At 34.6% G+C, this 10,990-nt stretch overlaps 1 protein-coding gene across 9 annotated transcripts in view; it reads left to right on the forward strand.

The window, feature by feature from the left end:
* Mbnl3 (muscleblind like splicing regulator 3) overlaps positions 1-10,990 on the forward strand; it is a 124,616-nt gene that overhangs the window by 12,494 nt on the left and 101,132 nt on the right. The window lies entirely within an intron of this gene.

A 10,990-nucleotide genomic window follows, 5' to 3' on the forward strand; every position in this document is an offset into this window, starting at 1 on the left:
CATAAATTTCCCATGGGAGGCAATGAGACTGTGGGGATACACTTTCTTCTAGAATGCAGGAAGAGGAAGGAAGAGGAGAACAAGATACAAAATTCACTACTCATTAGTTTGAGTGGTCCCTTATACCATATTTCTCATTTTTATGGAATCTTTTTGGCCCAAAGAAAGTTCAGAAGTTGGTGTTGCTATGAGTAGAGTCTTTCCTGAGGAGTGAGGAAAACCCTTGGTCTTGGCAACAAAAGCCTGATCGTCTTGGCTTCTGGAGGGGAGTTTTACTTCTTATCTTTGTACTCCATATCTTTTTTTTATATTGGATAATAATTAAAATTTTTAAAAAACCCTCTTGAAGTGTCATGGGTTTTCTACAGTAAAATAAGTTGGTTTCCTTATATTACTGTAAAGGAAATCTTGTGAAGCACCTATCTAAACCTCTGAGATTTCATTCTTTCAGCTTTCTAGAGCAAGACAGATTTAGAAAATAGGAAGTCAAAATAAAAGCAACAGTAATGGCCTCTGTGCAGATAAGGGTCCCTTTCCGATTTAGCTTGGTGTGAATAGTGGTGAAAAATTTAACCATTCAAGGTTTTAGAGGCCTGAGACTTTGCTCAACATTTCTTTATGCTGTCAGGCCCAGGCAGGGTGATTTTGGCTCTTGTAGTACTTGGGTGGCAGGAGAACCAGCGTTTACAACCACCTTCACCTCCAGGAATGTATTATACTTTTAAATCAATCTTAATATCTGTAGGCAGGAGTTTATATATAGGAATAAAATTTGAGCCCCCATTTTCACACCCAATAAAAATGTCCTATAATAGGTGTTTATTCAGAGTCAACTGACATTTATTGAACAATTACTGTGTGCCAGATGCCCTGCTAGGTACTTGCGTTTTGTTATGACAAAATTTTCTTTAGTAATGAAATACAATTTGTTTTCTGCAGGCAGGTACTCTCTGGCATCTAATAGATATCAAGCTAAAATTATACTCTTAAGTCTGTTCTCACTTTTTTATAAATCTCCTTGAACAAGATAATTTCTTCTTCATCTAGTCATATCCTCTTTGCATGGGGACCATTGTATGGCCCATGGCCCACCTCTCTTCTATCAGTGAAGACATTTTTTTTCCCTCATAAGTCAAAAAAACACTAATCTCTTACCCATCTTGATATAAAAAAGGCACGTTTAGCTATTTGATGGATGGTGCTCTAATAAGATAGGGAAAACAGAAGAAGAGGCTTGACAGGTGGCTGAAGAGCAGGGAGTCAAGTGTATAAAATGATGTGGAGTAAAATGCTAGTGAAAGCTGTGTAGAAAAATCTATAACAGCATTAGATTAAACATGTCCAAAATGCAGAGACAATAACAGCAAGATGTTTGTTAGTTAATTCTTTACCCCTCAGAGTGGCCAAAGCATCCCAAGAGAGGAGGAATCTTCATGTTACAGAAGCAGAAGGGAAAGAAAGTTTCTAGAAGAGGAGAGCAAACAACAAATACTATGGGAATTATGTAACTTAGGGCTGCTGGTTTTGGAATTTAAGAGGTCATTGTGACCTATGAGGAAACCAGAAGCCAGTTTACAGTAGGTTGAGGAGTAAATGAAAAGTTGGAAAATGAACATAGGGTATTTGATGATGAAGGATAAGAAACGTTGGAATGTAAAGAAATTGGATCAAGGGAAAAAAGGCTTTGGCTGTTTTTAGAGTGGGAATGACTTAGATATACTTGCAGATGAGGAGGCAAAAGTGAATATAAAATGTACATCAAGCACAAAATATGTCCTGAGTGGCTACTCTACTTGCCCAACATCTCTATTAATAATATGCAGAGTATTATTTGTGCAGTCTGATTAATACATGTAGAACCCTGGTGATATTAAGTTTTAGATCCTGCTTATTCTTCTTGTCTTTAACATATTGAATTAAGCTTGTCATGAAAGAACTGGGATAGGTTTGTAACCCTGAAAAAAGGCAATGGAATTTAGCCAGAATAACAGGTAAGATTGTTTTTAAATGGCTTCAGAAACAAGACAGTGTTACTGAATTAGGGATAATGTGGCTGACATTTTTTATCGCCCAGGCTCAATGAAAATGAAAAAGAGGGTGGGGAAAGCTATAAAAAATAATGAGGACTAGAATATAACGACCAAGGATGTGATCGTTACTCCATAATTTTTCTTTAGACTAGGATTCAGTGTCTTTCCTTCATAATATTGGAAATTTACCATTTAGCATTTTCTCTGTGTTGCATCTGTCAACTTCTGTTTTTCATGGATTTTATATTTCAACATGTAATTAAAAAAATAACTTCAGGTCCAGATTCAATCCTCCTCATTTTAATCACCCTTCCCCATTCTCTCTTGTAGAATATATTTTGTTTCTTGTCTCAGAGGCTGATAATTATTGGTAGAAAATAATTTTAATTTTTGCCTTGGATTTAATGTTTAGATTGATTCTGGTCAAAGAGAAAGTGTTGCTCCTTGAAGTTCTGCAAATTTCTTTTTACTCTGAAGAGGAAAATGATGCAAATTATATTATATGTTGAAAAATTTAAGTCTTTGAAGTTTCTGTCCAGGTACAAATGATCGAAACCAGCATTTCTCAAACTGTTTATTTTGCCACATGTTCCAAGGGAATAGCTTTCGTAGGTGAAATTGGTGGTTGAAATGGATACCACATTCTGAGGATTAAATTGCATTAAATCTATATGCCTCAAAATATGTGTATGTATATATAATAGATGTGTGTGTTCTTTTAAGTTTTGGCTTTGGGCTTTTTATGCTGCATTTCAAACTGCTATGCAAACATTACTTGTTGATAAGAATTTAAGAATATTCTATCAACAGGAATCAACATAGTTTAAAGACATCTTCTTGCCAAGAGAGCACACTGAACAAAATCAACAGTAACTTAGATTAAAAGATTTCCTTTTATACTGAGGTAAAATATTTGTTGAATGATTTCTAAAATGACTACAGAAGTTTTGCTCTTAATTTCTTGTTCATGGTTTCTGGTATAAGTTTATCTCTTTTTTTGTTTGTTTATTTTGCATTGTCAACCCAAGCCAAGGCCTCAAACTTGCTAGGCAAATGTACTCTCTGGTTTACATTTCTTCCTCATCACTGGAGAAAATAGATTTGTATGCTCTCCTAAATAGGGAAGCATACTAAATGGTTTCAGATTTAAATTATTGAGGATATATATTTTTTCTTTGTTCTGGTAAAAATATTGAGTAGATAATAACTGTAATGATATAATGAATGAGCTTATTAAGACTCTGATTAAGGATTTTCAAGTGTTTGCTTGCTTGGTAATTGGCAGTATTAAAAAGGAAGGCAAATTCATATAGTTGATTTAAATTAAGCCTTCTGGTTTGAGGGAATCAAGCATTTTGATAATCAATTTGTGACCTCTGTGCATCTTTTAACTAATTAATTTAATTTGATTCCTTTTCAAAGGCTTTTCTCCATGTTATCCATGAACTACACTTCCTAAGAAACTCAGGCCCTCATCCAGGGTCTGTTCTCTGACTTATATTATTATGACTCTTATTAGATTTGGTCAAGAAATTGAATTTGTAAGTAGATCCTTTTGGTGTTTGAAGAGTATTAATAATCTCCATTCTTAGAATCCTTCTACTCAGTAAAATTATAGTTTTAACAACAAGGTCTGCACATGGAAATTAAAAGAATTAAAATTGAAAACATAGAGAAAGATGTATTGTTACAAAAAGTCTTTATTGCGTTATCTTTTTTGGTGTGTGTGTGTGTGTGTGTGTGATTAATATTGTAATAAATACCAAAGAAATGACGACTTGTTTGTTGAGCTTAAAGTGGGAAAATTTCAACAAGGAAGACACAAGTGAGTGATGAGAGACTATTTCCAAACATATCCTCTGAAAATGGCTTTTCACTAAAAGCCTTTGCCTCCACCTCTGCCCAGCTGCATTAACTTGAGAGGAACATTTACTTTAGCATGCCAACTACCTTGTTTTTTCAAAGCTAGGGAAGTCCGGTTTTGTAGAACTTGATGTCTTTGAGAGTTAATTATTTGCTTCTTCAGATTCAAACCCTGTTTATTTCTCTTATGTTTGCTCATCTTCAAAACTTCCCCTTGTCCCCAAAGGCAAGTTTACATCTGGCCCTTTAACCTCAGTTCCTGGTACAACATCAGTGTTCCTAAAAATCCACGTTGACATTCAAAGGTCTATATCCCCTTTTCTTGGCAAGAATTTCATTCTTCCAATATTTAACTTGAAAATTATACTCTTTACATATGGAATGCAGTTTGGAATCCAATTAGAACAAAGGAGAAGGGGGCTAATTTATCAAACTCCAGTCAAGAAGCTGCACAGCTTCACAGGAGAAAAGCAGATCTCCAGACACATGGAGAAAGGTCGGGAATACCAATTGTGTTTGAATTCTGCAATAGGCTTTTTATAGCCTATCAATGCTGGCTTCCTTCCAAAGCAGTGTTTGCCCAGGAACTCACTATACCTATAACCTTGGAAAATTGCTTAGCAATAAAACGTATTAGTCACTGTGTCTTCTTTTTGTTTTAAAAGCATATTTACAGACTACATATTTATTATGACTTTATAATAGGACATTCTAAGTGCAAAATATTTCCCCCTCCCTCCTTCAACAGATATACATACAAATATAAATAGGAACAATTTTAACTTCTATTTCAACAAGATTTCTATAGTACCTTGAAGTTGTGTTATACATGTATAGTAGTTGTGAATCTTTTAACTTGAATCTTCTCACATAATAACTGTCCTAAAATAAACTTAATTGTACCTTTTATTTAAATATGATATTAATTAATAACCAGTTTTCAGTATCACAGTGAGTGTAACTCCAGAATCACTCACCAGGGAGAAAAAAAAAAAAGGAATATTGAGATCATAGTAAGAAGTGGCAGGAAGCAGTGACATAATTGTGTATTATTTTCTAATGTAGGTTGAGTATCTCTTAACCCAAATGCTGGGGACCAGAAGTATTTCAGATTTTGGATTTTTAAAAAAATTTTAGAATACTTGCATATACATAGTGAGATTTCTTGGGGATAGGATAAAAGTCTAAACATGAAATTCATTTACATTTCATATATATCTTATGACATAGGCAAAGTAATTTTATACAATGTTCTTAATAATTTTTGCATAAAACAGTTTCACAGTATACAGTTTTCCATTTGAGAGGTATGCCAGCTCTCCAAATGTCTTGGATTTTATAGCATTTTGGATTTCAGATTTTCAGATTAAGTATGCTCAATTTGTAGTAACAGCTACTTATGCTGTGCTATATTCTGAGGCAAGAAATTTGCACACATTATCTCATCTAATCCTCACAGCGACCCTGTGAGGTTGGTGTTCTTATTTATCTCCTTTTTACAGATGGGGAACCTAGGGTTCAGAGAGATTAAGTAGTATGCCCAAAGACATTCTGCTAGTAAACAGAAAGTATCAAAATTTGAACTAAACACTCTAACTCCAAAGTCTATGCTTATAGTCCCTATGGTTATATTATGGAGATATAAAAATGTTTTATTTGGGAACTTGAGCTTACTACCTGGGTCTTTCACAATGTGTTAGTTAGTCACCTAAAACTCAGCACCAGGTAAAGATAGTAAGTCTCTGGAACAACCAGATGCTTCAGGTTTTACCACTCACTTCTGAGTTACAAAATTATAGATGGTTAGAAGTGGCAGAGGAAAGCATCCTTCAATTAACAATGCACTTGTGTTGCAAATATATGTAAATATACAAAAACCGTTGAATTGTACTTTTCTAAAGGGCAAATTTTATGATATGTTCATTGCTTCTCAATAAAGCTGTTATTACAAAATATGTTTAGATAGGATGAAAGTTATATTTTTCCCACTATAAGAATTGATAAGTAACAACTAAATAGAGTTGTTGATTGGCTTTTAAAGAGAGGCAATGGATTGGAGCAGCTTTGAACTCCTATTTATTCTGTGACTTTTATAGGAAAAGTTGACTTTTTATTCTTTTTAGTTTTTTTACATAATTTTAGGGTTTATATTAACATAATTATAAAATTATGGAACATAATTTGTTCTAATTCAGTTCCCAGGACTTCCCTTTTTCTTCCTCTCCTCCTTACCTCTGTTCCCTTCCCTCTACTTTACTGATCTTTCTGTGTTTGATTATTATTTACTCAAAAAGGTGACATCCACTGTGGTATATTCATATATGCACATAGGAAGTTAGAACAGATGCATTCCACTGTTCTTACCTTTTCCCATCCTCCTCCCTCCCTCTCGGTTCCCTTCCTCAACTCCACTGATCTCTCTTCTATGTTAGTGGAATTCCTCCCTTTTTCTTTTCTTTTTCTGCCTTGTTTTGGACTGGCTTCTGCATATCAGAGAAAACTTTGACTTTATGGATCTGGCTTGTTTCATTTAGCATGATTTTCTCCAGTTCCATTCATTTACCAGCAAACGACATAATTTCATTCTTCTTATGGCTGAGTAATATTCCAGTGTGTGTGTGTGTGTATATATATATATACCAGATTTCTTAATCCATTTATTGACAGGCATCTAGGCTGAGTCCATAATTTGTCTATTGTGAATTTTGCAGTTTTAAACATTGAAGTGGCTATATCCATATAGTATGCTGATCTAAATCTTTTGGGAAAATACCAATAAGTGGGATAGCTGGGTCATATGGTGGTTCCATTCCTAGTGTTTTGAGGAATCCCCATACTGCTTTCCCGAGGTCGCACCAATTTTCAGTCCCATCAACAATGTATGAGTGCACCTTTTCCCCCACACCCTCACAAAAAATTGACTTCTTACATGAAGTTCTATATTGACCATTTCCATTCTTAGAGGTGCTTCCCTCTTTGGTCCCACTATGCTTTGCCATGCATAATGCAGATGCATTCCACTCTTCTTCCCTTTTCCCATCCTCCTCCCTCCCTCTCAATTCCCTTCCTCTACTCCACTGATCTCTCTTCTATTTTAGTGGAATTCCTCCCTTTTTCTGGCTGAAATCTTGGCTTTCCCCACATCTAGCACAATACTTTCCATATACCAGTGACCACGACTTCCATTGCTTTAACAAGTATTTGTTGAGAACTTACTAATATGAGGTATTGAGACAGACACTGGAGATGAATAAGGTGTCCCAGGAGCTCATGGTCAGGCAGACAGCTATACACCAGTTCCACTACAGAGTGACAGGTGTTAACATATTTGATGGGAAGGCTGAAACCTTGATCATAGTTCTATGTCTGGATCTGGTTCATTCACTTGATTGATATACATCGAGGCATTCTTCCCTACAGTTGAACACATCCAATAATAAGACAGTCACAATTTGCTAAAACAATGAAGTTAAACTGTATTTTTCCAATAATCGAAATGCCCATGTATTTTGACATCAAATCTACCAATACAAGGCAATTAGACATTTTATTTATAAATAAAACAACTAGAGCTGTAATTAACATTTCTTGGCACTTCCAGAAATCATTTCATATCTTAATATAACTTTGATTAATCTCATTTTATAGGGAGAAATTAGACTCTTTATGTATTCAAGGCCTTGATAATAACCAATTTATTTAATCTCACAGCATAACAGCTTTCTCATCTGTAAAATGGGGAAAATAATAGAATTTGCCTCACAGTATTGTTATGAGCAGTAAATAAACTAGTATACATGAAACTGCTAAGAAAGTGCCTGGCACATAATAAACTACATATTTGCTGTTGTTTTGTATTCAAATGAAATTTCATGCTTTATTAGTATGTTACTCATAAGTCATATAAAGTCACCTTTAAATGATAGTCAAATCATTGGAGATTGATTTGAAGGCTTCTCTTATCATGCCAAAAGCTAACTAGGCTTTCAAGTGCCCTTTACATGGCCACAGAGTTTTAGACATCACATGCCTGTCTCCTATCAGTTAGCTTGATAAAACCTCTGTAATTCACATAGCATATCATGCCCCCAAATCAGTACTTTTGGAATGTTTGATGCATAGTTTAAAATCTACAAGAAATAAAGCATAAAACAAGGTTGGATTTATACTTCTTGACTGGATTAATGCCATTCTATTTGCCAGCCTTGTGATTTACATGAGCATTTTTTAGTCAGTAGATAGCACATTTGTCCAGTATGTTGTCAAGGGGCCAAAATTTAGTGGTGAATTTCAGACATCTATTGCCGACGAATGTTTTTGGCAGCATTTAGGAGCTTTACTTGGCCAAAACCATTGACACAAAGTAGTTTAGAATAATAACAAATTAACATTGAGTTACTGGGGTTTTTTTGCCTTCTAGTAGATTATTGTTAACCTTTATCTTTCCATATTATTTCACATTTGTTATTTCCAGTACAATGATAACATAATCTTTTCTATAATGATATAATCTTTTTCAGAATTAAGCACAGGTAAAAATGGCATGAAGGAGTGAAGGAGCTGGTTTGGCACTGAAAAAGGAAGCCACTTGGGACATGATATTACATTAAGTGCAGCTCACTCCAGGGTCCTGGGTAGATCCACTTTGCTCTTTTGGCCTTTATTGGACCAAGTGTTAAAAATGCCATCATCATTTTCTCTTATATGTAGAAGCTAGAGAGAAAAAGGAGAAGAAATATGGTGGGGTGATCTCATGAAAATGTAAAGGAAACCTGTAGAGTAGAGGAAAGGGATTGGGGGAGGGGAAAATACTGGGAATTATATTGACCAAATTGTATTGTGATATCATAGACATGTATGAATATGTAATAATGAATCCCACCGTTATGTATAATTATAATGCACCAATAAAAATACAGGAAAAATTTCATCTTAATATTGTGCCCACCAAGAACACTTCCTTAGTACCAATAAGAAAATGAGTTAATTATATTTTGCATATGTATGATAGTTATTGACATTTAATGAGAAGTTTCCTTAAATAGTGGCTAGGAGTTTAGTGCCATGAAAGAGTACCTAACCTAGCATGCATGAAGCTGTGGGTTCCATCTTCAGCACTAAAAAAAGAAAAAAAGGGCGGGGGGGAAGAAGAGCAAGGAGGATGCATGAATCGTTGAGGGTCATTTCATATCCAAACTACAACATTACTCTTTCTACTGCTCACTCTGAGACATCCCCTTAATTCAGCCACAAAAATGGTGATACCTGGCAGAAGCACATCAGTACTGATTGGCAAATGACTGTTCTGTAAGTGTTGTTCAATAATTTTGAATATCATCCCTGGTTCACAGCCTATACTGAAGTCAACCCATGCCATTGGAGCTCTGGAACCTTCACTCTTTTCATGAACTGTTTTCCCCTGATTTTTTCCTAAATGTCAGCTAGGATTATGAAAGAAGAGTTGTATCTCAAAGAGATGAGACACTACTTCCAGATCTCAGCTTATACCAGACACTTTAGAGTTCATGAAAGCCAGGTCCTTGAAGCTTTTAAACTGTACTCTCAGAGAATCCCCAAAGGTCCTCAGGAAGAGCACTCCAGAGCCCATATTGTTTGTATTTCAAGACCCAAATCTAACACACTTGATTCAACACCTTATACCTAACAGTTGTTTGCTACATTTTATTGGCTTCAATCTAGTTTTGCCAACCACAGACAATTTAACTGGTATGGGGGGCAGTTAATAGAGGCAGATGCACATTAAAGTAATAGCTACTAAAAAGCTGACAGGCAGATGGTGGGCAAACTGCAAAAAGTAGACATGAAGACTCCAAATGCTCAGGCCTTCAAGATATATTTATTTGGGCTGGGGATGTGGCTCAAGCAGTAGCGCACTCGCCTGGCATGCGTGCAGCCAGGGTTTGATCCTCAGCACCACATACAAACAAAGATGTTGTGTCCGCCGAAAACTAAAAAAAATAGATATTAAAAAAGTTTTCTCTCTCTCTCTCTGTCTTTAAAAAAAGATATATTTATTTCTAATGATGACCTAGAATTATCAACAAAATTTAAATTTTTGACACTGTCCTGTATCTAAGTGGAAAAATATAGTTTTACAAAGCATTTCAGAGATATTTCTACCCAGAGTATTAAAAGGCAACTATTGATAGATAAAGGTTTTGTTTTTTGAAATTTCATTTCTATTGATACCCTCTTTTCCTGACAGTTTTCTGGTAAATGAGGTGTTAATGAAATAAGACCTTTTGTGACTTTTGAAGGTTTTGATGGGCCTATAATATTAATAAAAAATTATTTGGCATAGAAACTTGGGTATCAACAAAATTATTTGGGGGCCAGTGTCAGCATTTTAAAGTGGTACAGATTGAATATGCCTTGTTCAGAGTGTTTGTGACTAGAAGTATGGAGGATTTGAAAATATCATATCTTGAGAATAAGACCTCAGTTTAACATGTAATTAATTTATGTTTCATGTTCACATTATACACATAGCCTGAAGTTAATTTTGTATCCTATTTTTAATAATTTTGTACATGAAACAAAACTTGATGATGTGAAATTTCTCACTTGTTATCATATTGGCACCTAGAAGGTTTCAGATGCTTGGAGCATTTCTGAATTTGAATTTTTGGATAAGGAATGATCAACCTGTATCTGATTTCTGTGAAAACACTACCCACATTATAGAAATTGTAGAGTGAAAGAATATGGAACATTAATCATCTATCTCTTTTTAAATAAAATGTGATTGAAGAATTATTAGATATCTCACGGAAATAGCATAAGGAAGCCTGTTGAAGAAGAATCTAAAATGAGGTGGTGTCACTATTGAAAATTTGCATCTTTTGGGGACTTTTTAAAAACATCTTTTAGTTTTTTCATAAATACACATTTGTATTTTGAGGTAAAATGATTTTTCACTAATCAATATCATAAATATTCCAGAATATTTGTGCATTTTTCATAAATAGAAGTGTAGACTCAAAGAATAAAGATTTAGAACACTAAAACTTTTTGAGTTCTGTTTAACCAAAGAAAGTTTTTTGAAATATCAATAACATCTTGCTTATGTGGATTTT

Source organism: Marmota monax, unplaced genomic scaffold, assembly GCF_021218885.2.
Source record: "Marmota monax isolate L192 unplaced genomic scaffold, Marmota_monax_Labrador192_F-V1.1 WCK01_AAM20220418_F8-fsc00054, whole genome shotgun sequence".
Classification (NCBI taxonomy): domain Eukaryota; kingdom Metazoa; phylum Chordata; class Mammalia; order Rodentia; family Sciuridae; genus Marmota; species Marmota monax.